This window comes from Coenobita brevimanus, chromosome 87, assembly GCF_032717465.1.
Source record: "Coenobita brevimanus isolate Jiangsu-jjx chromosome 87, ASM3271746v2, whole genome shotgun sequence".
NCBI classification, from domain to species: Eukaryota; Metazoa; Arthropoda; class Malacostraca; order Decapoda; family Coenobitidae; genus Coenobita; species Coenobita brevimanus.
Window position 1 is genome coordinate 4608246 of NC_137040.1, and position 19583 is coordinate 4627828.

Here is a 19583-nt window from a genome sequence, read left to right on the forward strand (position 1 = left end):
GAATGAGCTGGGGAGAGGGTAGTCAAATGGTGGATGACAGAGCGACTTGGAGGCGTTCTGTCTGCGGCCACCCGTTGCGGGATTAGGGCGTCGGGCTATAGATAGACAGATAGACAGACAGATAATGATTGACTGACTGTTAAGGTGTACAAGGTACACTTGTACAATAAAAGAAGGAAAAATTAGGAAAAGTTTACTTCATCCCTTTCCCTGATTTTATCTGCGTGTACACCTTACCGGTTGCTGTACAAACCTTCAGTACGCACGGTTACAAACAAGAACGGCGCAAATTCTTCAGCGTACAGTATTATGAGCTCTAAGTCGCAGTCATCTGAAAGTGTTGGAACGCGCTGATAATACGGCTGTAGTGTGTGTGTGTTGGGGGGACTCACTTCTACACGGCGTCCACACCACAGGCCAGGGCAGGCATCAGTATTCTCTCGCTAGTGTTGGTGTGTGGTGGACTGGTGGTTTGCGTGGCGTCAGGAAGGGTAAGTCGATGAGGGGAATGTTTGTTATCTGACGTGGCGGATGCAAACTTTGCCATTCCGAAGTAAGAGTGTTTAAATGAACGAACTATCACCCGTAATCTTATAACTGATGAATGAAACAAGACAGGAGGGTTTCAATGCAGTATGGTATTGTATTCCACGATGCGAATTTTCAAGTAATGTTCAAATGTTTAATATACTTCATGGTCAATCCATAAAACAAAACCACAAAATCAAAGGTAAACACGTATTTCCTGAGTATGCTATGAAGATAATATATTACTCGAAGTGAATCTGGTTTATCTTTATGTAAAGGCTCAGTAACAAGTGTTCACGTCAGTATGTAAAAGTGGTAGGGTAATGGGTGTAACTGGAGATTTTACGTGGGGTGTGCGAAGTCATAAGTACTAAATGATTAACTGTCGAACGATCTGAGAGAGAGAGAGAGAGAGAGAGAGAGAGAGAGAGAGAGAGAGAGAGAATCATCATCACCGAGATCTCCTTTATAGTTCAAGTAAATAATAGTTTATTGATCACATGATAATCATAATTATTAGTATTCTAAGAGTTTTTTAATTACCATCACATCCTCTAAAACTATGATTAATAGGGGGGGGGGGAGACGGCAGGATCCAGTAACAGGAGCAGAATTATAAAAGTAGAATATACTCTTTTTCAATTTAACTACGCTCAAATTGCCATGTCTCTATATAGAATGCTGGGTTATACCAAGAGATTAGCACTTGAATATGATGCTGGTCACTAAGATGTATTATGGAAAGAACGTCGAGTCGTAGTATTGTCTTATTATGCCACTAAGCCAAATGAAAGAAGCTGAAAAAGGACGAACATCTGGGCCATGTTAAGAAAAATTAACATCAACAGTGACTAGCAACATGAGCCACATAATTATCTATTCACCTATCAAGTCTTTCAATCCTCGGCTTCATCTCAAACGAAACACATCCACACAAGATAAATGAAATCGTTCGGTGGTATACCTTTTTCACTTTAACTTGGCCTAAATACAGCATCTCTCCAACTTGAATGCACAGTTGTAATAAAAGAAAATCACTACAATATGATGCTGGTTACGAAAAAGGGGTGTGGAAAGGATGTAGTGTCGTAGCATTATCTTATTTTGCCACTAAACTACGTGAAATAAACCGCTCAAGGACAAATTCTGAACCAAGTTGGAGCGAAAAGTGTGTGTTAAACCCTCTGGGGCGGCCATTTGTTATTTAACGTTTTCACCCCAATGACGTATTTTATTGCTTTATTCTTGCAGCCTCAAGAAAATATTGATAACCGTGGAAAAATCATCTATTGTGCAGGGGTGAAGAACAGACTCCATTAACCCATTCATTGCTTGATTAGCCTTCATCAGCTGAATAACACTGTCTGAAAGTAGCAAGAAAAAAAAAGGCAACAAAGGGCATCACGGTGAAGAGGTTAAGCTACATAAAATAACCCGGGAACAGTCTGAATGATGTACAAAGTTGGTCTAAAGTCGCTTAGGAAGGGGTTAAAGGAAGGAACTATAATATTTCTTTGTCTTTGCTCTATATCTGTTTCATGCCCTTAAACTTCTACAGTGCGGTAATGTGTAAAAAAAAAAAATCATTTGCCTTGTTTCCTGACGAATTTACCCATCTCGGCGTAAATCTCCTATAGTGAAACGACTTACGAAGGGTATTGCCCAACCCCTTCAGTTTGAGAAGCTAACCCTAAGAAGAAGAAAATCGTTGGATGCTTGCAAGAATAACATGAAAAGTACGTCATCGGAGTGAAGGGGCTGACTGGTACAATAGGCCTCCTGTTATCTGTAGGCAGTACTCTTAACCTCACTGGGGCTACCCTTCTCTAACCCCCATCCCCCTAATGGCTTTATCCCTCCCGCCCCAGTCTTGTCCTCTATACCTACCCTGGGGCGGATTTAGGTGTGTGTGTGTGTGTGTGTGTGTGTGTGTGTGTGTGTGTGTGTGTGTGTGTGTGTGTGTGTGTGTGTGTAGTGTGTACCATACTAAATCCGGTAATGGTCAGTAGTCTCTCTCTCTCTCTCTCTCTCTAATAGGTGTGTGTGTGTGTGTGTGTGTGTGTGTGTGTGTGTGTAGTGTGTACCATACTAAATCCGGTAATGGTCAGTAGTCTCTCTCTCTCTCTCTCTCTAATAGGTGTGTGTGTGTGTGTGTGTGTGTGTGTGTGTGTGTGTGTGTGTGTGTGTGTGTGTGTGTGTGTGTGTGTGTGTGTGTGTGTGTGTGTGTGTGTGTGAGTGTGTGTGTGTGTGTGTGTGTGTGTGTGTGTGTGTGTGTGTGTGTGTGTGTGTGTGTGTGTGTGTGTGTGTGTGTGTGTGTGTGTGTGTGTGTGTGTGTGTGTGTGTGTGTGTGTGTGTGTGTGTGTGTGTGTGTGTGTGTGTGTGTGTGTGTGTGTGTGTGTGTGTGTGTGTGTGTGCGTGTGCGTGTGTGTGTGTGCGTGTGCGTGTGTGTGTGTGTGTGTGTGTTTCCCAGCCACACCACCCTTGGACCTAATCCAGCACTGACCAACCATCACTCCAGTCATTAGCCACCAAGGAGGTTTTAAGAAGTTACCGTAAAAAGGAAGCACACTGTCGACGTGAATATTTCCCTCTGCCACTGTGGGCGTTGTGGTCGTATTCTTAGTGGCTTTCTGGAGATTTCGTAACAACCTCTTGCTGATTCATTCTGCACATTACATCACAGTATCCTAGTGTATTTTATGAATGTTGTCGTTATTATTATTATTATTATTATTATTATTATTATTATTATTAATTATTATTATTATTGGTGGTGGTGATGGTTAGAGCTGTAGCCCTGGATTCATCTGAAATGTGAACCTGGTGGACTGCAGGCTTAAGTTCCCCTTCTGCAGATCACCTTCCTCCCTCTGGGGGGACACGGAAGTAGCTGAGGGATGTTTGTAATTTGTATAACCAGACAGTTGAGCCGCCCAGTTATATCAGTGTTACCACATGAGGGCATCCGTCTCTATCACGAATGTTGACATTAAAACGATAAAACACCTGAAAAAAGAATGTCATTTTGTGATATGCTTAATAAACCGCTAGGAATGGGGTGCAAAGAGGCCTCCTAGGACAACCAGAAACTACCCTCGTTTCTTCGTTATCCTTGTCTTATCCTGGTATAGTGACTCTCATAGGACCTGTTTGACATGGTGCAACCGGCCGACTGTGGTTCTCTTCTCGTGTTCTTTTGTTCTTGATCTCGCACATGATGGAACAAAATGGTGATCAGCCTGTCTTACGCCGATCACTCCTGGCCAGAGCGGACGTGGGTGATGGAGAAGAACCCTAATACCAATATGACGCAGACCGAGAGGGAATTTCCTGTGGTATTACGTATCTGTCACGTTCCCTCCACGCTGTTTTATTGCTACCCATACTGTGGCCGGAGTAGGTAGACGCCCTTGTGCATGGTACGAACAGATTCCTGTTCATGTTACTGCTGATGCTGTTTTTGTGTTCTACCTATTGCTCCTGTTCTTCAGCAGGCTTTTTTTTTTTTTTTTTTTTTTTTTTTTTTTTCCCCCACCCATCCATATACACCTATGTGCAGTAGAAGGTAGTCCCTTCTCCTCCTCCTCCTCTTCCTCCGCCTCCTTCTCCTCCTCCTTTCTGCAACTATACGAACTTCGTTACGGTATATCTTTACATATAAACTCGATTGTAATTGATCTGAGAGATGTTTTTCCGTATGTTTAGGTACCGCGTATTTCTGCAGTCTGTTCGTTTTCACCGGACGAAGCTCAGTCACTCCCATAAAGTCGATAGATCTTATATAATTATGAGGTAGGACTGAATCTCCTTGGTTACTAGCTCTCTCATGTATTTTGTTTTTCTCTTGGAGGGAACGATTATTGCGGGCTCGTGGCCTTTGGCTCCTTCTTCCTAGCATAAAAAAAAAAAAAATATCGACCCTCCAGTCTGACTACACTTTGCCATCAACTGAGCTTTTTTTGAGATCGTTGTCAGGTTAGAAGAAACGCGACGCAGCAATTCTGAGCGCCTAGAAATCCATGACGTCATAGTATTTTGTTCTGATGAGTGACAGAATGGACAGATAGAAACGATTTTTTGAACAGGACAGGAAATACGGTATTTCAGACCCTTTCAACCTACGTTTCAGAATGTAACATACAATGATAGTATCTTTTTTCCTTTGTTGCTGACCATGAGTAATCTGTCGTATCTTCCCGGACTTAAGAACGCTGCTATCTTTCTTACTATTCGCATTTTTTTTTTTTTTCCCGTGGTGAACCTGTGCCATTTCCACTACTTGAATACTAAGTCGTTGTTACATGAAATTCGATAAGCCTTGGTTATAGGATAGGAATGAGGCTTCTTGGTTACAAGTCAGGTCGACCTTCCAATCTGGCTACACATGGCCATCAACTGAGCTGAAACGGGTTATAGATCTTTCTTAGGGGAAAAAAAAAAAAAAAAAGTTTATATCGACGTACGGCACGCTCATACTTTCTTCTGTCTTCATGTAGGCGAACAACAGCACATCGATATTAGCTCATTCAATCTCATGACCCCCTTTCTTAAGTCTTGCCTGCTCCAGACCAATTTCTTTAGCTTAGGAGGACTCTATACACTCTTTCTACTCTAGTCTGGCTTAAAACTGTCACCTTTCCATCTTTAATGCTAAGTTATAAGAATATATTAACACTATAATATGGTACTAATCACGAAGAAATGCTATCGAAAGGATGTAGAGCTGTAATATTGTCATAGTCTGCTATTTAGCTGCAAATGGAAAACCTGAGCCAAGTTAAGGTAAAAGTACAATAGCAGTGATTGGGTTGATAAAGGCACTATCTGACCACTCCAGCTGGAAAAGTCTCTCCTAAGCTGAATAAAATCGTCTGCACGTAGGAAGAATAAAACGAAAAATACCACCTCGGATGTAAGGGGTCAACGAATATTAAAAAAAAAAAAAAAAAAAAATAACAAGGGTTAGAATGCAACGTAAATCGTCCTCCCCCCACTAAAAAAAAGTGGGGGGGGGTGCTATACCGCCTCCCAAACCGACAAGAGTACATCCATTGTGGTAAAGTATGGCTGCCGTACCCTGAATGACGCTGAATTACACGGACATGATTACACCCACGCCACACTGGCAGTATTTTCTTTCCGTATGTTTTGGATGAGGACACATAAATCCTACAAAGGATTTACGGCTGTCAGCTTGAATGGTTGCAGATAACAATACACAGGAAGCAAGCTACAAATCGTTGGAAGGCTAACTGCTCGAGTATGATTTGTCACAGTAATATCTAACCAACATGTATGAGAATTTTTATTCATTCGTTTACCTTTCTTACTCTCACTCACTCCCCTCCCCCTCTGAAATTATAAACAAGAGGAGTGGTATCGTTGTTTTCGACTCTCATCTCAAGCTCTGGTGCTTCAGTCTACACTGACAAATCCCTGCACAGGTCTGTGCTGTTGGGTGCACGCTGGAGGGAATGAGAAGCGCAGAGATAAAGACAAAAGGTTTAACAACTCTCAGTATTTTGATTGTGATAACGAAAGCAGATAGAGACATTTTTCGAAGCATTTCAAAAATATGATTTTCTTTCTTGCTCCCACACGATGTCAGACCTCAAGCAATGTATCAGACATGTGTAACACAACGCGATTTTTGTAAAAAGGAAAATATAGTAATTAAATAGCCACTGTAGTACAAACAAACGGGATGGAACCATGTAGCAAGGTATGGTATGTCAGTTAAACAGTTTTCAAGTTTGAAATAAGACAAAGTAATGCAAATGTTGCATCATGCAGACTGGGTCATGCACTTTAATAATGACGTTTGACTACCTTATATTATTCACGTTCTCATGACCCCCCCCCAAAAAAAAAGGGATTTGCAATAGAAATTCCGCGAATTGCTCGCAATGCACTTGGTCATAACACATTTACATACACGTATTGGCTAAGAAAATTGTCGAGAAAACACGTCTGACAGACACCTCTGTTTACGACATGACTCTTCAGTTTCTTACGTGGATATCATCAGTGTAAATTTAAATTGTGTGCTGTAGCCTTACTGAAAGTTATTTCTATTTCACCATGAGAGAAGAGGGACGCCTTCACGCAGTGGCACCGAAATAATGACTTGCTCTTCTGCCCGGTTATATAAATGTCCCTCATCCTCCTCCATATCCCCCGAAAGGTGGATGGTGGACTGCTGGGACGGGCAACTTCATCCCGCAGTCCACCGGGTTCACGTTTCGTATGAACCTGGGGCTACAAATACTAACACTATTCACGACGAACGGTCTTTCCTAAGCTGATTAAAACTGATCCGCAGTTTTGATATGTCGAATCCAGTGACGTCATTTCGATTTATTTTTGCCATCTCCAGAGGGTTTTATTCTGTCCTGGAGAGACTTTTCGAACTGGTAGTGAGTAGGAAACTGAAATGCCGTCCTCGGGTTGAAGGGTTAAGAATTATATTAAAAGGTCATCGTATTGATGGAGAGATCAAATGACTTCTATCCCTTTCTGTGCAATTTTTAAAGCTAAACGTAAAAAAGAAAAAGAAAGAGCACGTTACAATGTGTCAGAATATAATTATGATCGTAGTCTGAGGTTTAATATATCATGAACTTCTATTACTAAAGATCACGTTCTAAGTAGCATAGGAGGCTTTGTAGCGCCTCTTCGTTAGCGAATTGTTTAGCCATTACACCTTAACATTGTCTTGCATGTTATTTATACCGTCTTAATATCGACACTGTTTGCGTCAGTAACTCGGAGGAGGATACTGGGCTGTAGTATGTAAAATAAATCGCTGAGGAAGAGGTGTTACGAATTTTCTAAAACAACTTTGAATACGACCGTAGGACGCACAGTACTATAGTAGTGTGTGCCAGAGACAGACAGGTTAATAGACTGATATACATACATATATACATACATAGAGAGAGAGAGAGAGAGAGAGAGAGAGAGAGAGAGAGAGAGAGAAATTTAGCCACAGGATTAAAATAATATTACTCTGTTACTAAGATGCACAGTCCAGTGAGTGCTCCACCTTCCACCTCAGTGCACTCAGTTCGCCAATCCAGCACAAGGCCAACCCGCCACACAGAATGCTATATCAGGGAACCTACGTCTGTCATTGTCTGTGGTTTGGGGATTTGTGTGTTGGTCTTAGAATCAGACTGACAAAAGTACACATACATATACATACATACACACAAATAGCGACTTCCGTATACTATAAGATGGCATTCACACACACACACACACACACACACACACACACACACACACACACACACACACACACAACGATAAACCCAGTAGCCCTAGCCCATCTTGAACGTCCACCCCCCAGATATTCCTCCTTTCAATATCCTCCCCCCCTAAATATTCCTCCTCCCTAACAAATATCCCTCCCCTGAACAACCTCTCCCCAAGTACAGGTGTTCCCTCCCCTCCCTCCTCCTCCCCGGCAATGCGACAGTGGTGATGGGGTGGAGTGTGCACAGGTGGCCGAGATGAAGCCAGGTAAACGCACTGTAATAGTCTGTCAGCAGCGAATAAAACTACCACATGTAAATTAGTTGTAAATTATAGGGAGTGTGTTTTTATCAACTTTTACTTATGCTGCTTTTAATATTCGGCACGTTAACCCCTTCATTTGGTGCTGGAGAGGGACGCCTTCCCGTGGTGGCACTGATATAACCAGCCGGCTCCGCTGCTTGGTCATACACACGTCCCTCAGCTCCCTCCCTATCCCCCCAAACGAGGATGTTGGACTGCAGTAGGATGGTAACTTCAGGCTGCGGTCCACTGGCTTCACGTTTAGATGAACTTAGGATTACAACACAACAACTACCTGCACTAATATTGCAGCAACAACAATAACAACAGCAACAACAACAACAACTACTACTACTACTATAACTACTACTACTACTGGGACATTATCTCCAAACGGGAAAATATTGTGATAGCCAAAATATATTGAAAAGGACGGCCTAGGGTAGAAGAAATTAAGATGATTTTTTATGTTATTTACAGCTTGTTAAAATCGACGGAGAAACGGCGGCTCAGTGGTCATTTCGTTCGCCTCTCGATCTGCGGTGCTCCTACTCTGAGGATATTTAAAAATGCTGGTATTATGAGCTTTCAAACGCCTGCATGTGTTCGCATTCTCGGTTCATACCAATAACAGACACACACTATGGGACGCACTAAACACAACTACAGTAACAACTTCCACTTCCACATGCACTTCACTGCAGACACCACTTCCCGATTCTTGTTTAGTGAGCACGAGGAAGACTGATATATAGATACAGATACAAACACATTTCCATATTTTTAAAAACTTGATGAAGTGAAATGTAATATGTCTCTGCCACTCGAAATAGCGAATTTTAATTTATTTCAATGTCCAACTTTATTTGAAATGGAAAAAAATTGCATGCTGTAAGTCTTGGGCTCTTCCTTTGTTGTATGAATCAATAGAAGGGAAAGCAGAAATCCTCTAAGATTATCTGAATACGGCCGTAACTGATAAATGAAAGTTATGAAAGTTTTGTATGCAAGCGTGGTTGTCAGGCAGGGAGAGAGAGAGAGAGAGAGAGAGTACTAACACTAGGAAAGGAAGAGGATATGGTATGGTGACGGAAGTAGAGGAATTATCGATGGGAAATGAGTGCTAGACGATTCCCAGGACGGTACACATCCTCTATACTGTGACAGAGAGAGAGAGAGAGAGAGAGAGAGAGAGAGCACATTTCATTACTGCCTCTCTCTAACCAACAGTAAACGACGTGTACTTTCTTTGCACACTTTAGCCAAGTAACAACCCCCTCCCCCCCAGTACCTGCATCCCCTTAGTTCGATGACGTATGTATGTAATTCACCCTTGCCACCACCAGACGATTTTATTTAGCTTAGGGCAAAATTCTGACGGTAAAGACAGATTGGACAGAAAAAGAAAATGTGCAGTTCGATATAAAGGAGGGTCCGTCAACAGCGCTCCACTTGAAACTTGCTTGGCACTACCTTATGCGTTGCGGGGACGGCTCAGTCTGCTGGTATGGGCGTGGGTGTGGTAGTGGGAGCAGGGAGTGAAAACGCGATGCCGGGTAGACATTGATAACGACAAGCCGTCCCCGCAACACAAGAGATCGCCCGGGAGAACGAAAAGAGAAACATACGTGGACCACCCTGTATTACCTGAGATTGTTTCTAGCTCATTTACCACAGAGAGGGGTATTGGAGAGGGACGCCTTCGTGCGGTGGCATCTATATAACCGGGCGGCTCAACTGCCAGGTAATATAAACGTCCCTCAACTATTTTCCTATCCCCCGAAAGGAAGCTGGTGGACTATAGAGGGGCAACCTAAGTCTGCAGACTACCGGGTTCACGTTTCAGATGAACTTGGGGAAACAACAAAAACAACTATTACTACTACTACTATTACAAAGAGGAGTAACCGTAGTCAAACAGGAGCCAGGACGTTGCAAGAATACATTTTAAAAGTTATCACCGTGGGGAAGAAGTCCAAGTTACACTTTTTTCTTTTTTTTATCGGTATTATAAAGGTCTTAGTTTCTCTTTGTTCATGGGACCGACACGCACAAGGCCAAAAAAGTGAGAGAAAAAAGGGTTCAGAATAGAGAGAGAGAGAGAGAGAGAGAGAGAGAGAGAGAGAGAGACAGACAGACAGACAGACAGACAGACACAGACAGACAGACAGACAGAGAGTCTGAGCCGTGCACCTTAGCTGGCGTCACCTGTCACACACTGGCACCAGTCCATCACATACGAAGCTGTAGGATATTATTTTGTTATTATGAAAGTAATGTATAATCAGCCAGTTTCTTAGCCAACCAGTTCGTCAGTAGGTAAATCAGTCAATCAATCAATTAACTATCCACTCAGTCACCCAATCAGTAAGTCAAGTGTTCAGTCAGACACTCATGCAATCAATCAATCAGCGAATACATTAATTGTCCAGCTATACGGTCTACTAATCTGTCTTAACCTATCATTCAGCCGACCAAATATTCACTCACGCTTACTGAATCAATCAATCAAAATCAGTCAGTCATCCAAACAAAGAATCAGTAAGAAAGTAGTCATTCACACTTAGAGAATTTCCACTAGTAATTCAGAATCCACTCTCTCTCTCCCTCTCTCTCCCTCTCTCTCTCTCTCTTTGTCTCGTGTGTGTGCGTGTGTACCGGGGAGGTGTTCTGCAAGACCTTAGCGAAAATAACAAAGACTGGAGAACAATGGCGGGTGTTCTGCGGTAAGAAAAACGCGTGGCCAGCTGGAGAGAGAGAGAGAGAGAGAAAGAGAGAGAGAGAGAGAGAGAGAGAGAGCATAAGCCCCTCCAGTACGATGACGTATTTTATTATTCTGATACTTCCAGACGTTTTAATTCAGTATAGAGTAACCCCCTCTACCTCGATGCTATCCTTTCCATATTACATTTTTTTTTTTTTTCCGTCATACGAATTTACACAACTTACGGAAATCTCTCAAACTGATTTCCCCCCCTTTATTAGAAGCAACTAATTCGTTCCTTTTGGGCACTGATGTATAGGATTTTTGAGCTGATCATGGTCATTTTACTCTTAATGTTTCTGTGTGTGTGTGTGTGTGTGTGTGTGTGTGTGTGTGTGTGTGTGTGTGTGTGTGTGTGTGTGTGTGTGTGTGTGTGTGTGTGTGTGTGTGTGTGTGTGTGTGTGTGTGTGTGTGTGTGTGTGTGTGTGTGTGACAAAATCTTGCGATCAGAAACCATAAGTTATGTCCATTTGAGTTCTGTTGATAATTATTACAACATTTCTTAAAGTGTACAGCCTGTGGAGTCACAATACTCGGTTCACTGAGAAAATATCGACTGTGGAAAAAAGAAAAAAAAAGTTGCATAAACGGACAAAGACAAAAGCATGTTCCCAAAGTTTGACGAATACATAGCGGAAAAATCGAACCATCTGAAACACACACTAGCAGGCATGGAGATTTTATTGTCTTTCGTCATTTGTAAATTTTCTTCAGACCAGATTGGGAGGATGGTTGTTTCTTTACTAGTGTGCTGGTAAAACAGTACTGAAACTCCTGAGAGGCTTTGCATTTTGAAAGACAAGACGATGGGCTCTGTACGTCTTCTTTTAATAACAGTACGGTGTGTTATTATCTGCTATGTCACCCTATATGTTTAATAATTTGGTAAGTTATAGAGTAAAAAGAACCTAAAAACACCATCTCTAGGTGGTGCTGGTATAACAGGGCAGCGCTGTCGGTTATACAAACGACACTCTGCTCCTTCCCTATGTTTTGAATGGAAGATGAACTGCGGTAACAGGGCGAATTCAGCCACCAGCCTACCGAGTGATGTCCAGATTAGCCTGGGACCACAACAACAACCCTTTCACTTCGACGCCAATCATCCTCTTTCACCTGGCTCCCCTCTTACGATTTTCATTATTTTTTTTCAAACATATGAAGACCTTCTCGTTGTGAAGGAGGTTAAAGACAGTAATTATTAGCTGTTAAACTATGATGACGACTTTCCCAAATAATTCTGGACACACCAATCAATTTTACTCGTATCAGGAAAGTCCCTTCGTTGTGAAATGCTTACAAACAGTCACCGTTAACCATTTCCTCAAGGTGATGACGTCTGTATATCATTTCCACCACTCCCTGATAATTTGTCTCTCGCGGCTAATGAAGGACGTTTATGATTGAGGGGAACAGAAACAATAGAATACTCTCTCTCTCTCTAACTTACAGAATACCTCCAACGCAGAGCCGGTTAAGTAAAGCTATAGCTGTCCCCTCCTTATGATGACGATTTTTCTATATCATTCTTGTTACTGCCAGACGATTTATTCAGCTCAAGAAGGGCCTCTCGTAGTGAAGGGGATAAGGAGACGTGCGTGTGTATGCCGTGACCATCAAAGCTCTGTATATCACCATCATCATCATCATCATCTGGGAGGCACCTGCTTCCTCACGATTTCAGGGAACTGGGAACTAGACTACTTGATTGCCTGGCTCTGTGGCATCGTACCGAAAATAATTAAACAGACACTATCCATCCCCCTCCACCACGAGACACCCCTAAAAATAAAAATAATTGAATAAATACTGTAATTGAATGAATGAACAAATAAATAAGTAGGTAAATAAAGAAAGGAAAAAAAACACTAATCTTGAAATGGTGGCAAGAACAACCTAAAACAGAAAGAGGTCCCGGTAGGATGCATGCGTGTCGAGACCCCCAAAATATACATGGTCATCATCTAAGAGGCATTTCCTTCCCCACGGCTTCTGGCAACTAAGAACAAGTTAACTCCTTGTGTCGTCTGCCTGTAAGCTTAGGAGACTTTCTTGCACATTTTCCTTACTATACTCTCATTATCTTAACTTGATCCAAATTCTCGTTGCAGCGTATTTCACATAGTCCAGTGGCAGAGTAAAATAATATTCCGCTGCACTTCTTTGCGACTAGTACTGAAAAAAAAAAAAAGCTATCGTGTTGCGGTGATAATGGAGACTGTTTTTGCCTTCCACACCTCCCACTACGAAGGACACCCTCAAACCAAAATTAATAGCGTGACAGTAGTAAGAGAGAGAGAGAGAGAGAGAGAGAGAGAGAGTTCTGATACCAAAGGATCAAAGGAAACATGGGCCTGCATACCCTGCTTCTCCAATGCACTTACTTAATAGGCGGGCATTAAGGCACCTGCGTCCTGAAGGCTCCTGGCAACTGAGAACTGCTTGACTCATTCACTGGCGGGCGGGCTCTGCAGGATGTAAACAGGAAAACTCAGCACAACATGAACAATACCCAAGGACTAAAACATCAACTGGAAAACTCACACAAGAACTACACCCAAACACTGATAAATAAGTAGGAAACACAGACAAATAAACAGGAAAACTCAGCACACACGAAAGATACCCGGGCAATGAAATATAAATAGGGAAACTCACACATAAACTACACCCAAACACCGGTAAATAAATAGGAAACACAGCACACACGAAAGATACCCAAACACTGAAATATGAATGGGGAACTTACGATGAACTGTACCAAAACACATCATAAATATATGCGACGCTCATGAACTACACCTAAATACTGAAATTGTTTGGTTAAATTAATTTATTATATTCAGCACGTGTGTCGAAAAGTTATACCCACATAAAGACGATGTGGTCGGATAGATACATGTAATGCTTATATACTGAAAATGTGTCTGCTAAAAGTTATAATTTTAGTTTCGGCTCATAACTATTTCCACACCCACTGCACCATTATTATCAACAGCAAACACACACACACACACACACACACACACACACACACACACACACACACACACACACACACACACACACACACACACAAGAAAGAGAGAGAGAGAGAGAGAGAGCACAACACACTTCTCTGTTGTGGTAGGGGCTGTGAATAATAGTTACCATACTAAAAACTGTTCACACTATATTGTTCCAGCCTGCCTGCCTTCATGTAACCTTACACAGTCAACAATGGAGGTGTAAATGGGCGGAAGGAAAAGACAAAAGAGAGCTTTACCCCTCTAGTATATGACGTCATGTGTATTTGTTGTTGTTTTTATGTGGGTGGTGTTTTTGTGGTTGTTTTTAATGCTGCATAAACAAAGTGGAAAGGAAAACAATGAAGAGTTTAACCTTTTCAGTATGATGACCAGTTTTCTTCTACCTCCTCCTCCTCCTCCTCCTCCTCATCATCATCATCATCATCATCATCATTTTCTTCTTCTTCTTCAAGGGATTAAAAATAACTCTCATTAACCTATTCAGTTTGATCATGGGTCTGCTAATATAAATCACTGTTATCTAATGTACTGCTCGTTTTATTAGGCTCAGAAAGGGTCTGTCTTAGTGAAAGAATAGTTATTATTATGTATGTCATTTAATCATTTTAAACATCGACATACACCACACAAATATCATGGAAGGGTATGTTTATAAACGTGCAACATTCTCTACAGCGCGTTTGTTTTAACCTGACAAAGATCCACAACTCCTTTCAGTTCATTTGGTCAAGTGTAGTCAGACTGGAGGGTTGATAGGGTTAGTAACAAAGAAGCCTCATTCTTACCTCAAGGCGAAGGCTGAGCGAACTTCATAATACAGTAAAGAAATGGTGCTCGTAAGCCTCTTGAACTGACGGTAATACGATAAAAAATAAAATTATTCTCAATGTCGACATCTTTTGCATTAATATCATGGGCCAGAATATTAGTGATACAATTACTCGTAAACCGGTGATCAAAAAGTGCTACAGTTTCCACCTGAATTTGGCTCAGATTTTTTTTTACTTTTGTGGTTTATTCCCTGTAACTCTGTGGCAGGCAGACAATACTATGGCTTCGCTATCCTTTCCATAACACTTCCTCGTTACTAGCATCATATTCTAGTGTTAATCTATCGTTACAGCTCAGCACTTAAGACGGAAGGAGATGACAATCTTACGCCGAGTTAAAGTGAAAAGAGTGTAGTGAGTCATCAAAGTTGGAATGATTACGCTGCCCATAAATTCATGTTTCTTAGCATTTTCGAATTAATCTGAGAAGTCCCTCTACTAAGTTCATGCAATTTATATCCCTCGTATTTGTAAGCATTTTTATTACTGTTTTCTTTGAAGGGTTAGGCTATGTTCTCTAGTCGTAGTTCTGTTTATACTGTTCTTCTTTCCGGTATTGCCAGACCCTGCTCACTTTAGTTAATATTATGGGATGATGCTGATGATTTTTGTGTTTTTCCTTCATCTCGTCTGGCTCTTATAAAACACTCTATAATGAGGACAGGGCCATGATGGTGATGGTGATGGTGATGATGATGATGATGATGATGATGATGATGATGATGATGATGATTGATGATGATGATGATGATTGATGGTAATGGTGATGGTGATGGTGATGGTGATGATGATGATGATGATGATGATGATGATGAGGAGGAGGAGGAGGAGGAGGATAGTTCACCTCGTTAACTGCTAATGCCTTCAGTAGGATGATTATTATTATTCTTGATACCAACAGACGATATATTGAGGTTAAGAAGGGAAAAATATAGCCTATGTCTGAGGAAGTGCAAGGAACAAAGGGACAAGCGTGAACAGAAATAATAGAGTGAAAGTCAGTCTGAAACCTAAAGGCACTTGACTGAACACAAAATAAGTGAGTGTGAGAGGCGCATGACTAGACAGAAATAACAGCGAGAGGGAAAGTGAGAGGACACATTACAGCAGAGAAAGGAGTAAGAGCAGAACGGAAATGAGTTAAGTGTGAATAGGTGAGAAGGGTAAAGCTGAGAGGCATACAAGTGAGCCGAGATACTGTGTGTGTGTGTGTGTGTGTGTGTGTGTGTGTGTGTGTGTGTGTGTGTGTGTGTGTGTGTGTGTGTGTGTGTGTGTGTGTGTGTGTGTGTGTGTGTGTGTGTGTGTGTGTGTGTGTGTGTGTGTGTGTGTGTGTGTGTGTGTGTGTGTGTGTGTGTGTGTGTGTGTGTGTGTGTGTGTGTGTGTGTGTGTGTGTGTGTGTGTGTGTGTGTGTGTGTGTGTGTGTGTGTGTGTGTGTGTGTGTGTGTGTGTGTGTGTGTGTGTGTGTGTGTGTGTGTGTGTGTGTGTGTGTGTGTGTGTGTGTGTGTGTGTGTGTGTGTGTGTGTGTGTGTGTGTGTGTGTGTGTGTGTGTGTGTGTGTGTGTGTGTGTGTGTGTGTGTGTGTGTGTGTGTGTGTGTGTGTGTGTGTGTGTGTGTGTGTGTGTGTGATTAAGCAGCGCATGACTGAACTTAAAAGTGAATGGAGATGAGAATGAAACTGACAGCGAAGAAATGGAGAGGTACACAACTTGACGAAATAAAAAGTTTGTGAAAGAGGAAAAGCCAGATATGCAAACAGAAGTAAAAGTGTGAGTGACAGATAATCCAAGAGTGAAAGTGAAAGAGGTTAAATAACTTCACAAAACTAGTGTGAAGGCAAGTATAAAAGTGCAAATGAGAGAGAGAGAGAGAGAGAGAGAGAGAGAGAGAGAGAGAGAGAGAGAGAGAGAGAGAGAGAGAGAGAGAGAGAGAGAGAGAGAGAGAGTCACATGAGTTTATAGGATGCGGGGTGGGGGAGTGAGGGGTGGAGAGGGTCGGACAGGATGTGACAGTGGCGTAGCGGACTCTCTCATACCCCTCGGCTCTGTACAGGGGTGGGATGCTGGTCCATATTTACGATCGATTCCCTGTCGCAACTTGAATTTGTCTTTGCAGGAACAACTAGAATTATGAAAAAAAAAAATCTGCACTCTTTTTCTAGCCCATCCTGGAGAAACATAATAACCTTCGATAAATTTCCACTCGTAACTTTTTATTTTATCTTGTATTTTTTATTTTTTTTTTTAGGACGAACAAGAGACACGAGGAGACTGCTTTTTTTCCTTGTTCGTCCTGGGAATACCAAGCATAGTTAAGCGGGGAATGGATCGTAAATATGTACAAAAATCCCTCCCCAGGCTCGCTTAATCCCCCCACTACGATGTCATTCATTTTATTCTTGCCATCTCCTGACGATTTTATTCAACTTAGGGCAGACTTTTTGGCCTGGAGGGGTTAGATACAGCCTTCATAAACCCCTCCACCACCACAGATCCTTCATATAAGTTGAATGAAATCGTCTGTAGGTAAGAAAAATGAAATAAGAAAATGTCATGAGATGCAAGGGGTGAATGTATCTACACTTGAATACTGTTGGTTTGTCTACATTTTCTTTTTTCTTTCCTGAGGTGACAACTACTTGATACTTTTATAGTCTGTTTGATTTGTCAGGGTTCAAGCTTAAGTATGTGCCTTTATTTTGATGTATTTAGTACTGAGTTCAGGATTTACAAAGATCGACCAATTAGAAAAACGACTACGGTATAATATTGTTTCATGAGAGGAATATTAACACTTTCAAATACCCCTCATGACGTACCGTACGTATTTTATATTCTACCTCCCGCCAGACGAATTTAGCCTGCCTGAAAGTGTCATTTGGTCTCAAGACTTGAAGAAATTTATTAGCTTGTTGTTTATAAGTTCCTTTAATAAATCTGCTAAAGCAATTCTAAAATCACCAAAACGTACGGTATCATATTATCTGCTGGCCGAGGCTAAGATATACAAATGAACTTGCATTCTCTCTCTCTCTCTCTCTCTCTCTCTTTCCTTTTTCTGTCTCACTACAAGGCTAGTATGGAGGGTGGTCCAGAGATGGCGCTCCACTTCCCTTCCACTGCTATTTCTGGTGTGTTGTGGGACGGCTCAGTTAGTATTTTCAGTATCTACCCTGCATCACTTATTCATTTCCTACACCCACTGCCACACCCACGCCCACACCAGGCAACTGAGCCGTCCCTGCAGCAGCACATAAGATACTGCCAGGTGGGTTTCTAGGGGAGCGCTATTTACGGACCACTCTGTATTTTGCACACACCAGTTCAGTTTCAGGAGCCCAGGACAGCAGCCCGAAAAATCAAATGGACAGTGAATACAATGTGTTTCATTCTGTACAATACAATATTTTCTTCCCTTAACTTAGCCTTTTTTTTTTTTTTCGTTTTCGGTTTATCTCACGTGGCTCAGTGGCAGAAACAGATACAACTGACTTTAGTTACATTCCTTCATAACACTTCCTCATGACTACCATCGTATACTTAGGTTAATATCCTGTTAGAACTCAGTTTCCAATATGGTGTGGTCAGTATTAGGTAAAGTGAAAGAGAAGAGAATTCAGCAGTCCCATGGCAGTAAATTAACTTCTCTCTTAAATAACAGATTAACTGACATTAATTGTATATACGTTTATCAAAGACTAATTTTTGCAAGCAGGACAAGGAAAAGACAACATAATCGACATATCTTTCGTTATTAATGCAAAAATATATCCTATAGTTCATCTACCTTTCTTGGCAGAGATTTTTCACTTTTCTTTTACATTACTTCCCATACAGCTCGATGGTAAACACAACGGCTCCACATCCATTTTACAGCACTAATTCGCGACTAACACCACATCGTAATTTTAAACTCTTGTTGCAGATCAGCACTGAAGTTGGAGAGAAGGCAAATTTAGGCCATGGTAAAGCGGAAAGAGAATACTTAAGAAAGACAATAAATAATAAGCCTGTCACGTGCTGCTCTGCCCATATTTGTTTTAACTGCGTAAAGGTTATGTGATCCTCGTGCCTAAGGTCACCAGAGTTGCGTAGAGCGTAGTGTTAACCCCTTCATTATGGTGATGTCTATTCCTAGTTTATTCTTTATGCCATCGGACGTTTTTATTCTGGTTAACGAAGGACATGCCAAACCACTTACGTTCTAAAAGGGTCGCTTAAACTACTACAAAACAAGTACAAAAACTACTACTACTATTGATAATAATCGTCTGGAGGTCGTAGAAAAAAAAAAAATGTTGACGGTCATTCAGTACATGTGGCAGGACGGCTGAACTGCGCACCAGCCTCCCTCCTCACCCCATTCACACCAGAATGGATAAGTATGCGAAAATGAACTTAACAAATTCTCGCGATGATGTCCTTTCTTTGACAGCTAATTATGATCAGATATATTTTTGTTTAGTAATTTCTTCGCGTCTTTACTGCTTTGATTGCTTATATGTCTGGTAGAAGCAAAAATAGGATGTTTTTATGGAGGAAAACTCGTGGGATAAGGAGTTCCAAGCCACCAAAATACTGTAGAATGTGTCCGAATGCGGGCGTACTATTTGCTCTCAAAAAGCCACTTGATGCTCGTTATTTTCATTATTATTGGCATTTCTTTACTCACAAGCTATTTACAGTGTGGTATATGGCATCTGTAGTGCTTCCGTTCTGTGGGATGAAGGCTTACACTATCAGGCTCTAGGGATTTGTTTCCAGTTGATAAAATCGTTTGACGTTAGCCAGAACAGATTCATACACCTGTCTCGACCATGAATGTGTTAATCGTGATGGTATTAACACTCAGGCTCCTATGACTCACTATGCAAGAA

At 41.6% G+C, this 19583-nt stretch overlaps 1 protein-coding gene across 1 annotated transcript in view; it reads left to right on the forward strand.

The window, feature by feature from the left end:
- The first annotated feature begins 429 nt into the window (after positions 1-429).
- LOC145410925 (uncharacterized) overlaps positions 430-19583 on the forward strand; it is a 65249-nt gene continuing 46095 nt past the window's right edge. The window contains exon 1 of the mRNA XM_080280968.1: positions 430-491. The gene's annotated coding sequence lies outside the window, so the exon portion shown is untranslated. The remainder of the gene's footprint in view (positions 492-19583) is intronic.